Source organism: Bos indicus, chromosome 8 (genome assembly GCF_029378745.1).
Source record: "Bos indicus isolate NIAB-ARS_2022 breed Sahiwal x Tharparkar chromosome 8, NIAB-ARS_B.indTharparkar_mat_pri_1.0, whole genome shotgun sequence".
Lineage (NCBI taxonomy): Eukaryota > Metazoa > Chordata > Mammalia > Artiodactyla > Bovidae > Bos > Bos indicus.
The window spans coordinates 96,051,619-96,065,297 of record NC_091767.1 but is presented as its reverse complement, the minus strand read 5'-3'; the positions used below and the strand labels follow the sequence as shown (position 1 = coordinate 96,065,297).

The 13,679-nt window shown below is 40.0% G+C and overlaps 1 long non-coding RNA gene across 1 annotated transcript in view; it reads right to left on the bottom strand.

The window, feature by feature from the left end:
* Positions 1-2,453: 2,453 nt before the first annotated feature.
* The window catches only part of LOC139184635 (uncharacterized), a 64,805-nt gene continuing 53,579 nt past the window's right edge, over positions 2,454-13,679 (bottom strand). The window contains exon 2 of the long non-coding RNA XR_011568179.1: positions 2,454-3,355. This is a non-coding gene — a long non-coding RNA (uncharacterized lncRNA). The remainder of the gene's footprint in view (positions 3,356-13,679) is intronic.

Below are 13,679 nucleotides of genomic sequence, written 5' to 3'. Positions count from 1 at the left end.
GGAGGTTCGTGACAATGTACAGGAGGCAGTGATCAAGACCACCCCCCAAGAAAAAGAAATGCAAAAAGGAAAAATGGTTGTCTGAGGAGGTCTTACAAATAGCTATGAAAACAAGAGAAGCAAAAGGCAAAGGAAAAAAGGAAAGATATACCCATTTGAATGCAGAGTTCCAAACAATAGCAAGGAGAGATAAGAAAGCCTTCCTCAGTGATCAGTGCAAAGAAATAGAGGAAAACAATGGAATGGGAAAGACTAGAGATCTCTTCCAGAAAATTAGAGATACCAAGGGAAATTTTCATGCAAAGATGGGCACAATAAAGGACAGAAATGGAATGGACCTAACAGAAGCAGAAGATATTAAGAAGAGGTGGCAAGAATACACAGAAGAACTATACAAAAAAGATCTTCATGACCCAGATAATCATGATGGTGTGATCACTCACCTAGAGCCAGACATCCTGGAATGTGAAGTCAAGTGGGCCTGAGGAAGCATCACTATGAACAAAGCAGGTGGAGGTGATGGAATTCCAGTTGAGCTCTTTCAAATCCTAAAAGATGATGCTGTGAGAGGGCTGCACTCAATATGCCAGTAAATTTGGAAAACTCAGCAGAGGCCACAGGACTGGGAAAGGTCAGTTTTCTTCTAATCTCAAAGAAAGGCGATGCCAAGGAATGCTCAAACTACTGCACAATTGCACTCATCTCGCAGGTTAGCAAAGTAATGCTCAAAATCCTCCAAGCCAGGCTTCAATGTACAGCTGGGTTGTTCATTGAACTGTGTGCATGAACCGTGAACTTCCAGATGTTCAAGCTGGATTTAGAAAAGGCAGAGGGAGCAGACATCAAATTGCCAACATCTGTTGGATCATCAAAAAAGCAAGAGAATTCCAGAAATACATCTACTTCTGCTTTATTGACTATGCCAAGGCTTTTGACTGTGGAACACAACAAACTGTGGAAAATTCCTAAAGAGATGGGAATACCAGACCACCTTACCTGCTTCCTGAGAATCTGTATGCAGGTCAAGAAGCAACAGTTCGAAGTTGACATTGAACAACAGACTGGTTCCAAATCAGGAAAGGAGTACGTCAAGGCTGTATATTGTTACCCTGCTTATTTAACTTATATGCAGAGTACATTATTTGAAATTCTGGGCTGGATGAAGCTCACGCTGGGTTCAAGCTTGTCGGGAAAAATATCAATAACCTCAGATATGCAGATGATACCATCTTTCTGGCAGAAAGAGAAGAACTAAAGAGCCTCTTGATGAAAGTGAAAGAAGAGAGTGAAAAATGTGGCTTAAAACTTAATATTCAGAAAACTAAGATCATGGCATCCAGACCCATCACTTCATGGCAAACAGATGGGGAAACATTGCAAAAAGTGAGAGACTTTATTTTGGGGGGCTCCAAAATCACTGCAGTTGGTGACTGCAGCCATGAAATTATAACATGCTTATTCCTTGGAAGAAAAGCTATGACCAATCTAGACAGCATATTAAAAAGCTGAGACATTAGCTTGCCAACAAATGTTCGTCTAGTCAAAGCTATGATTTTTCCAGTCGTCATGTATGGATTTGAGATTTGGACTGTAAAGAAAGCTGAGCACTGAAGAGTTGATACTTTTGAACTGTGGTATTGGAAGAGACTCTTGAGAGTCCCTTGGATAGCAAGGAGAGCCAACCAGTCAATCCTAAAGGAAATCAGTCCTGAATATCATTGGAAGGACTGATGCTGAAGCTGAAACTCCAATACTTTGACCACCTGATGCAAAGAACTGACTCACTGGAAAAGACCCTGATGCTGGGAAAGATCGAAGGTGGGAGGAAAAGGGGACGACAGGGGATGAGATGGTTGGATGGCGTCACCGACTCTATAGACATGAGTTTGCGTAAGCTCTGGGTTTTGGTGATGGACAGGGGGGCCTGGCATGTTGTGGTCCATAGGATCACAAAGAGTTGGACATGACTGAGTGACTGAACAATTCTCTTTACATGTAAAACCTCACAAATAAGGTCCCATTTCACAGAAGGGTTATTTGTGTGTGCATATGGATACATACATGAATTCATTTTATACATTATCTATATATTTATACATTATATATCTATAGGTAAATATATACATTTATCTATATTATAGATACAAATATATGTGTACATGTGCACTTCATGTGTAGGTGAAATAAACTGAGCTCAATCTTGAAATGATAGAAATGGAATTTGAACTCAGTTTTCTTGTCTCCAAACACTTTTGGGGTTCTATCCACTAAATCATCAACTTTGCTTCTGCCCTTAAATCACCAGGCAGTTTATAAAATTCTGATTTTGGGGTCCCACTTAAAGAAATTCTGATATGACTGCTCTGGGGTATGGTCCCACCTGAGGACTTTTAAAAGTTACCCAGCTGTCTTTAATACACTCAAAAATTGAGAGCCACCACTCAAGCCAGCACTCCACTTATCAGTTTCTTATTGCTGTTATGACAATTATTATGACAAACAAGACACATTATTCTATTAGTTTCTGGGTTCACAGTTCCAACATGGGTCACATTGGGTTAAAATCAAGGCATGGGGCTGGGATGTGCACCTTTCTGGAAGTTCTAGGGGAGAATCTATTTCTTGCCCTTTCCAGGCTTTAGAGGCTGCCCATATTACTTGTCTAGTGGCCCCTTTCCTTCATCTTCAAAGCCAGCAACAATAGGTCGAGTCCTCACATAGCATTACTCTGACATTTCCTGCCTTCTTTTCCCCGTTTAAGGACACTTGTGATTACAATGATCCCACCCAGGTTATCTGAATAATATTCCTATTTTAAAGGCACATGACCAGAAACCTTAAGTCTATCTGCTGTCTAATCTGCTTTGCCACATAAAATAACATAGTCACAGGTACTGGGAATTAGAGATTAAATCTCTTTAGTGGCCATAATTCTGTCGACTACAATTGACTAGCAGTTTAAGGAAAAAAATCAGGGTTTCCCTTCTATTGCACCTGCTCACAGTGGGGAAAGCCAGTGAGTGGTGTGTTCTTTTACAGAGCAGTCAAGTCATAGCTGCTGGGTATCTGAAAACATCTCCCTTCTGTTCTCTTCGCTCTTCTTTCCCACTGGTAAGAAGAGCAGTGAGAGCCTGTCATTCTCTGGGCTTCCCACAGCTGCTGTCATACCACTTGAAAACAGAGCCCAGGTGACCAGCGTTCCCAACCCATCCTGGGATGAGGCAATATGCGAGCTGCCATATGCTCCGGTGGGTTCCGGCTGACGCTGAGCAGGTGTACGGCATCCGGGCCAAGCATGTGGAGGGTGGTAGATTCACAGAGGGGAGGTACCGTTTTCAATTTACCAGAGGAAGACCTAGAAAATAACAGAGAGCTGGGTGTATTTTCCTCTCTTCTGCTTCCCAGTCATTTCCTAAGAAACAGAAGATGGTTCTGGTTTTCATTCTGAAAATCCAAGGAAACACTTTGAACATGATGCCCGTGCTGATTTAAAAATGATTCTCTAACATTCAGAATCCATCAATTATCAAGATGCAGAAGCCTCCAAATATTTATAATGACAGCACTATCATTATGTTAAGTTATTATGACAAGAAAGGGAGGAGAACAGTTTAACCTCAACCAATGTGTGTGTGTGTCTGTGTGTGTGTGTTTTTTGTGCATCAATTTAGGATTCCAATAACAACTTTGCAATATACAGTCGTATCTCAATAACAATTTCTTACAGAGACCACTTAATATACCTGAGCATCTTTATTCCTCAATACATTTACATCTATATACTCCTTTTTAAATTACATGTATCATCTCTGGTGGTGGGTGAGGGGAAGAGAAGAAAAGCCAAAGTTAAATGAATGGTACTCCATGAACAACGCAAGTCTGGTTCACTGATGTTGGCTCTGACGAATTCATCTTAATCAATGTGATTGCTTCTGCTCCCGTAAAAATGAGTGATTGGGACACATAAAATACGCTATCAACTTTTACCCCAAACTAAGCAGTTTAGATCATTTATTTCCATAAAATGAGACTGTGCATCATATGTCAAGCTGGCGCATTTTCTGTGTGACTGACTTTAGAGACCGAGTTGACAATCTAAGTTCTAATTATTTGTACCCTCCCCGGTCTGTTGTTATAGGACGATGTGGGACTCTCCCAGAGGAGTGTCAGAAAGGATGTTATGTGGGCTGACGGGAAGCAGCTGAAAATGATCCACGGGGTTTTTTAATGCAGATGATGCACGGGTCGGAGAGGACCCGAAGGGGATCGAAGAACCCTGATTGGAAGGTCTGAGTGTGTTCCATCTGTTACTCCTCTAGCCTTTTCATTAATGCTGTGTAAAGGCAAGCAGAGTCCCAGCTGGGGAAAGGTATCTAGATATCTGCCAGGCCCAAGGCCTGAAATTCCTCTCCCCTGGCAGGGTCAGATGCTTGCAGGGGCCTTGCAACTGTCCACTTTCAATTCCAGGTCAAAATGCAGTTCAATTCCCCAAGGTGTTCAGGAAATAAGAATGACCTTGGTCAATCAGGTGGCCTTGGGTTTGCATCACAGCACTCCTGTGTCCTCACTGTGGGTCCATCAGAACATTAGTTACAGCCCTCATCTGAATTAAAATGGAAATTTAATCATGCAGATTCCAGTGCTACAGTAAGATGTATCTGTGAGACTTCAATAAGTCTGAAGCTTCTTTCTCTACATTAAATACACTATGTGGATGAAGGAAAGAAAATGATGAAGAGGCAGATGGTTTTATACTGCTGATGGTTTTTAAAAAATGGAATATACATGAAAAAAGACCTCAACAAGCATTTGCAAATGCATTGGGTCTTTTTTCCTTCCCAGCTTATCTTTCCTAATGGTTTAAAGAGAACATAACTGAAGCCAGACTGCCTGAGATTGGAATTCCAGTGCTACCACTTATCACCTGTGCAACCCTGGACAAATAATTTAACCTCTCTGTGCCTTGTTTTTATGATTCACATCATGGAAATATCAGTAATTATTTCATAGGATTGCTATGAGAATTCAATGAATGAGTACATGTAAAGCACTTAGAATAGCGCTCGCCACTTACTATTGTTGGTACTGTTTTTCAAAAATACATTAATATTATTGTTGCCATCTCCACTTCCCTTGCCTAGCTCTGCACTCAGGCATCTCATTCATTCCCACTGGGAAGAGGCTGTTTCAGAAAGGAAATAAGAGCCTCATTTTGGTCTTTGAATTTTAAATACCTAGCTCTCAGGGAAATAGAAATGACTCAGAGCAGAGTGAAAAATATTGATACTAACAAGGCTTCCTGCTTCCCAGACTAGAACAGTGTTCTTGACATGTGAGAGCAAAGGAAGTGGAGGAAGAGGTCCGTGTAGCTGACATTAGTAGGTACCCGGAAGACATCTTGCCCCTGGCTTCACTGACCCTGTGTGGGGCCAGTAGTGGAAGGGGTGATGTGAACTCTAGAGAATCCATGGAATGTGACAGAGGAGGAGACGAGTGCTTCCTTTCAGGTTAGAGTCCTCAGGAGAGGCAAGACTTCAGAGAAGGAGTGGCTGTGCTGTGTACCCAGGCAGACAGCACTGGGAGAACCTCACAAAAATTCTCAACACCATAGTCTGGTGTAGACACAAGGACTCCTTTGCATCTGACAGGGGGACCAAATTATCCACTAGAAAAAGCCAGACTGGAAGGAGCCTTGAGGATTGGAAAAGGGATGATTCCTGGTGATCTGCATGAACTAAAGATCAAGGATCAGATGGCATGAGGGATGTTTTCACAGATATCAGCATGGACAAATGATACTTGGGACCAGATGCCCCCCAATCTCACATCATGGCAATGTGGCCCTGACCTTGGATGCACCCAAGATAAAAATAGGGGGGGATACTCAATGGACTGGAATTAAATTTCCATGTATTTCCACTTGTTGGATCTTTACAGAACCTAAATTGGGTTTCAGTAAATTCTTGAGACTTTGACTCAAAAACCTTTGACTGTGTGGATCACAACAAACTGTGGAAAATTCTTCAAGAGAAGGGAATACCAGACCACCTTACCTGCCTCCTGAGAAATCTGTATGCAGAAGCAACAGTTAGAACTGGACATGGAACAACAGACTGGTTCCAAATAGGAAAAGGAGTACATTAAGGCTGTATATTGTCACCCTGCTTATTTAACTTATATGCAGAGTACATCATGTGAAATTTCAGGCTGGATGAAGTGCAAGCTGGAATCAACCTTGCTGGGAGAAATATCAATAACCTCAGGTACGCAGATGATACCACTCTTATGGCAGAAAGCAAAGAATTAAAGAGCTTCTTGATGAAAGTGAAAAAGGAGAGTGAAAAAGTTGGCGTTCAGAAAACTAAGATCATGGCATCCAGCCCCATCACTTCATGGCAAATAGATGGGGAAACAATGGAAACAGTGACAGACTTTATTTTCTTGGGCTCCAAAATCACTGCAGATGGTGACTGCAGCCATGAAATGAAAAGACGCTTGCTCCTTGAAAGAAAAGCTATGACCAACCTAGACAGCATATTAAAAAGCAGAGACATTACTTTGCCAACAAAGCTCTCGTCAAGGCTATGGTTTTTCCAGTAGTCATGTATGGATATGAGAGTGGGACTATAAAGAAAGCTGAGTGCTGAAGAATTGATGCTTTTGAACAGTGATGTTGGAGAAGACTCTTGAGAGTCCCTTGGAGTGCAAGCAGATCAAAACTAGTCAATCCTACAGGAAATCAGTCCTGAAAATTCATTGGAAGCAATGATGGAGCTCCAATACTTTGGCCACCTGACGTGAAGAACTGACTCATTGGAAAAGGCCCTGATGCTGGGAAAGACTGAAGGCAGGAGGAAAAGGGGATGACAGAGGATGAGATGCTTGGATAGCATCACTGACTCGATGGACATGAGCTTGAGCAAGCTCTGGGAGTTGGTGATGGACAGGGAAGCCTGGTGTGCTGCAGTCCATGGCGTCACAAAGAGTCGAACATGACTGAGCGACTGAACTGAAGTGAAATTTTTGAGGAAGTTCTTTCTCTTACATACTGGAGTTTATACACCAAGATTCATATCCATTACATGTATAAAAGGATTTGTAGAAGAGCACCTTTAAATGGATGACTGGATGAGTTATTTTGTTTTAATTTAAAATGATCTCTGAAACATTCACCTGTGGAATTTGGTAGTCCCATCTACTGTGGCTTCCCTTGTGGGTCAGACGGTAAAGAATCCGCCTGCCATGAAAGGGACCCGGGTTAGATCCTTGAGTAGGGAAGATCCCCTGGAGAAGGGACTGGCTACAAACTCCAGTATTCTTGCCTGGAAAATTCCATGGACAGAGGAGCCTTGTGGGCTACAGTTAATGTGATTGCAAAGAGTCAGACATAACTGAGCAACTAACACTTTGACTTTCATCTATTGAAACACATTTTAAAAACCTTATTGTGTAACAGTCCAAATATACATGTAAAGAGAAATATACCCACATACCCATTTCCCATCTTCAATGAATATCAATTCAGAGTAACTTTTGTTCTATTAACCCTCCTACATAACTCCAACCTCTAAACCCCTTTATTATTTTGAACCAAATCACAGACATCTTATTACTTCATTAGTTCAGTAAGTATCCTAAAATAAAGATTCTTTTTAAAGTATGTAACTATATCATTAATCTACATAACTATAATAATTTCATAGTATTATTAAAATCCAGTGTGAAATATTCCTAATTATCTCATAAATGCTTTTATAGTTTTTTGAATCAAGATCCCAACAATATCCACAGATTACATTTTTATGGATTTCTCACATCTTTTAAAAATTACAGCTTCTTCTCTCTCATTTTCCCTTACAATTTATTTGTGAAGAAATCGAATTATTAATGATGCTCTATAGTATTTCTCACAGTCCGGATAACTCTCTGGTAATATTTAACATGTTCTTTTACCACTGTACTTCCCATTAAGTGAGAGTTATACCTAGAAGCTTGATTTGACTTGTTGATACTTTGTCAAAAAATATTTCATAGAATGTGTTTCAAATTCCCACAGGAGGCACACAGTGTCTGGTTTTCTCTCTTTGTGTGATACTAGTAGCCACTGATTATAATTACCTAGAGCCACTCTTTTATTAGAGGCCTGCAAAATGGTGATCTTCTAATTCTTTAAGTTATTTGTTAGCTGGGATACTTTTATAAAAATAAACCTCAAGATATTTGGTAATCATGAGGTTGTATAGGAGAAGAAGGTGGAATACTTAATTCTTTCTCTCATTACCAGTTTTCAGAAAAAAAAAATTTGAGAATTGGTTCTTTAGCAAAGTTCAAGTTTGTCACTGGCTTTTTTCACTTTTTATTGAAGTATAGTTGGTTTAAAATATTACATTAGTTTTAGGTGTACAACATACTGACTCAATGTTTTTATAGATTACACTCCATTTAGTTATTACAGAATAATGGCTATAGTTCACTGAGCTGTACAATGTAGCCCTGTTGCCTATCTATTTTATACACAGTAGTTTGTAACTCAATTCCATGCTCCCCCTTCCCTTCCCTATTGTCAACCACTAGTTTTTCCTGTATCTGTGAGGTTGCTTATATTTTCTTATACACATTTGTTTTTATTTTTTAGATTCCATGTATAAGTGCTGAGAGTTTCTGTCTTTGTCTGGCTTATTTCACTAAGCATAATATCTTCTAGGACCGTCACACTGTTGGAAATGGCAGTGCTTCATTATTTTTTATGAGTGAGTAATATTCCTGTGTGTGTGTGTTTGTGTGTATATACACATATATATACACACACACATATATATACACATATACTCACACATACAGAGGGCTTCCCTAGTGGCTTGGATGGTAAAGAATCCACCTGCCATGCAGGAAACCTGGGTTCAATCCCTGGGTCGGGAAGACCCCCCTGGAGAAGGGAATGGCTACCCACTCTAGTATTCTTGCCTGGAGAATCCCATGGACAGAGGAGCCTGACGAGCTACACTCCATGGGTCACAGAGTCAGACACGTTGAGCGACTAACACTTTCACTTTTCCACACACGTATATACAATCATCTTCTTTATCTTTCTGTCTGTTGATGGACACTTAGGTTGCTTTCATAGCTTGGCTATTATAAATAATGCTGCTATGAACATTGAGGTGCATGCCTCTATTTTGTTTCCATTTTCTTCTGATATATACCCAGGAGTGGGATTGCTGAATTATATAGTTTTTAGTTTTTGAGGAACCTCCATACTGTTTTCCATGGCAGTTGTACCAATTTACACACCCACCAACAGAATATGACAGTTCCCTTTTCTCCACATTCTCGCCAACATTTGTTACTTGTCGTCTTTTTGGTGATTGCTATTCTGACAAATGTGAGGTGATACTGTGCTTTTGATTTGCATTTCTCTGATGATTAGCAGTGTTGAGAATCTTTTCATGTGCCTGTTGATCACTGTATGTCTTCTTTGGAAAAATGTCTATTAGGTTTCCGTTCATTTCTTGAAATCATTTTTTGATAGTTGCAGCAGTGATTTATATATTTTAGATGTTAACCTCTTATTGGCCATATTACTTGCATATATTTTCTCCCATTCTGTAGATTGTCTTTTTGCTGTGTCCATGATTACCTCTGCTTTTAATTTTAATCTAATTAAAATTAGATCAATTAATCTAATTAAAATTAGATCAATTAATCTAACTAATTAGTCTCATGTGTTTCTTTTTTAAATGTCATGTTATCATTGATTTTTCATATTTTTGGTGTTTTAACCCATAAATTTTATTATGCCTTTAGACTTCCCTGGTGGCTCAGACAGTAAAGCATCTATCTACGATGCAGGAGACCCGGGTTCAATCCCTGTGTGGGGTTGATCTCCTGGAGAAGGAAATGGCAACCCACTCCAGTATTCTTGCCTGGAAAATCCCATGGACAGAGGAGCCTGGTAGGCTACAGTCCATGGGGTTGCAAAGAGTCAGACACCACTGAGCGACTTCACTTTCACTGTCTTTCAGATGCACAAAATGCCTCATCTTGGTCTAATGGGAGTCTCTTCACATTGGTTCCTGAGTCCTTTTTGGCATGGCCCCAAGAGTTTCTGATAGCTTCCTTACTTTCTGGTATAATAAGGTATTTTAAGCTCATCTTGCATATTTTCTGTCATGGACCTAGAATCTGTAATTTCCCCATTCTGCCTCCTATAGTAGGTAAAGATCTTCATATAACACAATTTGTATGCTGGTGGTGCTTCTTGCTACCAAATCTGTTGTTATTTTTAAGTCTTTTCAGTGTATGATGCTATACATTATAAATATGTACTCATATTTCCAGTTCTGATGATAATACAGAGGTTAAATTTAAACTTTTTTATTTTATATTTTTTCTATCATACCAAAACTCCTAGGTCCTAAAGATAGTAAAAATACATTGTGTGTGTAGTAGTTTCAGAATAACAACATCAGTATCATTATAATATTATTCCATTAAACCATTTTAGAATTTCTTTCTACAGTTTTGTCCTTAAGGTGGCTTCCCAGGTGTGCTAGTGGTTAGGAACCTGCCTGTCAACGCAGGAGACACAAGAGACGAGGTTTCGATCCCTGGGTCGGGAAGATCCCATCAAGGAGGAAATGGCAATTCTTTCCTGTATTTTTTGCCTGGAAGATTCCATGAACAGAGAAGCCTGGTGGGCTGCAGTCCATGGGGATGCAAAGAATCAAAAATGATTGAGTTACTGAGCACAACACACTGAGTCCTTAAGGTATACCCCTCTAAAGATGTATAGATAAACTACTCTGTTTAAATCACTTGAAAATGTTCCTCTCTATAAGCTCTGCCCACAAATTTATATCAATTTAACTTTTTTTTTCTTCTTTTTGGGGGGAATTTTTTAAAATTTTGCTGTATAATTGTGTGGACAAGGTTTATTCAGAGAAGTCTAACTACTGTGCCTACCCCACTGACTTTGTTCATTCTCCTCCCATTCTTCACCTTCAAATTTTCTCTTTATATGATTGATATGAGGATGAATTGATTTAATGCGTAGAGAGTGAATAGTCTATATTTTAAGTATTCAGAAAATGGCAGCTATCATTATGGGAAAGGCATATGGCTGGTTATTGTCTCTGAAGTTTCCAGATTTAACTACTCTCTACCATACTCCATTGAGTGGTGACTATTCGTCTTGACTGAACCCTGATTTGTATATGTAAGTAATTTAAAACTACTTCTTCAGAAACATCAAGCTTCTACTTGAGTGTTAGACGTGTTATGGCTTTCCTCTGGTGACATATAAAGTGGGCAGGAAAGTTGTAAAAGTGAAAAAAGTCCAAGATTCAATGTTAGAAAAATGCTGGTTCAAATTTCAGATTTGTTATTTATTAGATGTTTTACGAGATAAATTTCTTAGCCTATCTGAGCCTTAATGTCCCACAAATATAACAGTGATCATCATGTCCAATATTATTATTTTAAGAATTAAATGAGCAGACATATAGAAAGTGACCGACATAGTACCTAGAATATACTGGTGTTCAAGGAAAGCTTTACTTTTTTACCTTTTTTAAGAACTTAATCTATATGAAAACCATCAGCAGTGATAGAGAACAGACAGGTTTTTCTTTGAGCAGCACTTGACAAATTTCTGTTCTGTTTGCTTGTCCTAGAGAACTCATCCCTGTTCAGTTCAGTTGCTCAGTCATGTCCGACTCTTTTTCACCCCATGGAATGCAGCACACCAGGCTTCCCTGTCCATCACCAACTCCCAGAGCTTGCTCAAATTCATGGTGATGCCATCCAACCATCTCACCCTCTGTCATCTGCTTCTCCTCCTGGCTTCAATCTTTTCCAGCATCAGGGTCTTTTCCAGTGAGTCAGTTCTTCATATCAGGTGGGCAAAGTCCTGGAGTTTCAGCTTCAGCATCAGTCCTTCCAATGATATTCAGGGCTGATCTCCTTTAGGATGGACTGGTTGAATCCCTTTGCAGTCCAAGGGACCCTCAAGAGTTTTCTCCAACACCACAGTTCAAAATCATCAATTCTTTGGTGCTCAGCTTTCTTTATAGTCCCACTCTCACATCCATACATGACTACTGGAAAAACCAAAGCTTTGACTAGACAGACCTTTGTTGGCAAAGTAATGTCTCTGCTTTTTAATATGCTGTCTAGGTTGGTCATAACTTTCCTTCCAAGGAGTAAGTGTCTTTTAATTTCGTGGCTGCTTTAACCATCTGCTGTGATTTTGGAGCCCCCAAATATAAAGTCTGTCACTGTTTCCATTGTTTCCCCATCTGTTTGCCATGAAGTGATGAGGCTGGATGCCATGATCTTAGTTTTCTGAATGTTGAGTTTTAAGCCAACTTTTTCACTCTCCTCTTTCACCTTCATCAAGAGGCTCTTTAGTTTCATCAAGAGGCTCTGCCCTAAGGGTGGTGTCATCTGTGTATCGGAGGTTACAGATATTTCTCCCAGCAATCTTGATTCCAGCTTGAGCTTCATCCAGCCTGAAATGTCACATGATGTACTCTGCATATAAAATAAATAAACAGGGTGACAGTATACAGCATTGACTTACTTCTTTCCCCATTTGGAACCAGTCTGTGGTTCCATGTCCAGTTCAAACTGTTGCTTCTTGACCTGCATACAGATTTCTCAGGAGTCAGGTTAGGTGGTCTGGTATTTCCATCTCTTTAAGAATTTTCCACAGTTTGTTGTGATCCACACAGTCAAAGGCTTTGGCATAGTCAATAAAGCAGAAGTAGATGGTTTTTTTTTTGTTATTCTCTTGCTTTTTTGATGATCCAATAGGTGTTGGCAATTAGATCTCTGGTTCCCCTGCCTTTTCTAAATCCACCTTGAACATCTGGAAGTTCATGGTTCAGGTACTGTTGAAGTCTGGCTTGGTCAGACCCGACCATTTGACCATTACTTTGCTAGTGTGTGCTGCCACTGCTAAGTCGCTTCAGTCGTGTCCGACTCTGTGCGACCCCATAGATGGCAGCCCACCAGGCTCCCCCATCCCTGGGATTCTCCAGGCAAGAACACTGGAGTGGGTTGCCATGCTAGCGTGTGAGATGACTGCAATTGTGTGGTAGTTTGAACCTTCTTTGGCATTGCCTTTCTTTGGGATTGGAATGAAAACTGACCTTTTCCAGTCCTGGGGCCACTGCTGAGTTTTTCAACTGGCAAAGTTTTGCTGGCAGATTGAGTGCAGTACTTTCACAACATCATCTTTCAGGATTTGAAATAGCTCAACTGGAATTCCATCACCTCCACTAGTTTTGTTCATAGTGATGCTTCCTAAGGCCCACTTGACTTCACATTCCAAGATGTCTGGCTCTAGGTCAGTGATCACACCATCATGGTTATCTGGGTCATGAAGATCTTTTTTGTATAGTTCTGTGTATTCTTCCCACCTCTTCTTAATATCTTCTTCTGTTAGGTCCCTACAATTTCTGTCCTTAAATGTGCCCATCTTTGCATGAAATGTTCCCTTGGTATCTCTAATTTTCTTGAAGAGCTCTCTAGTCTTTCCCATTCTATTGTTTTCCTCTATTTCTTTGCATTAATCACTGAGGACAGGTTTCTTATCTCTCCTTACTATTCTCTGGAATTCTGCATTCAAACTGGTATATCTTTCCTTTTCTCCTTTGCCTTTTGTTTCTCTTCTTTTC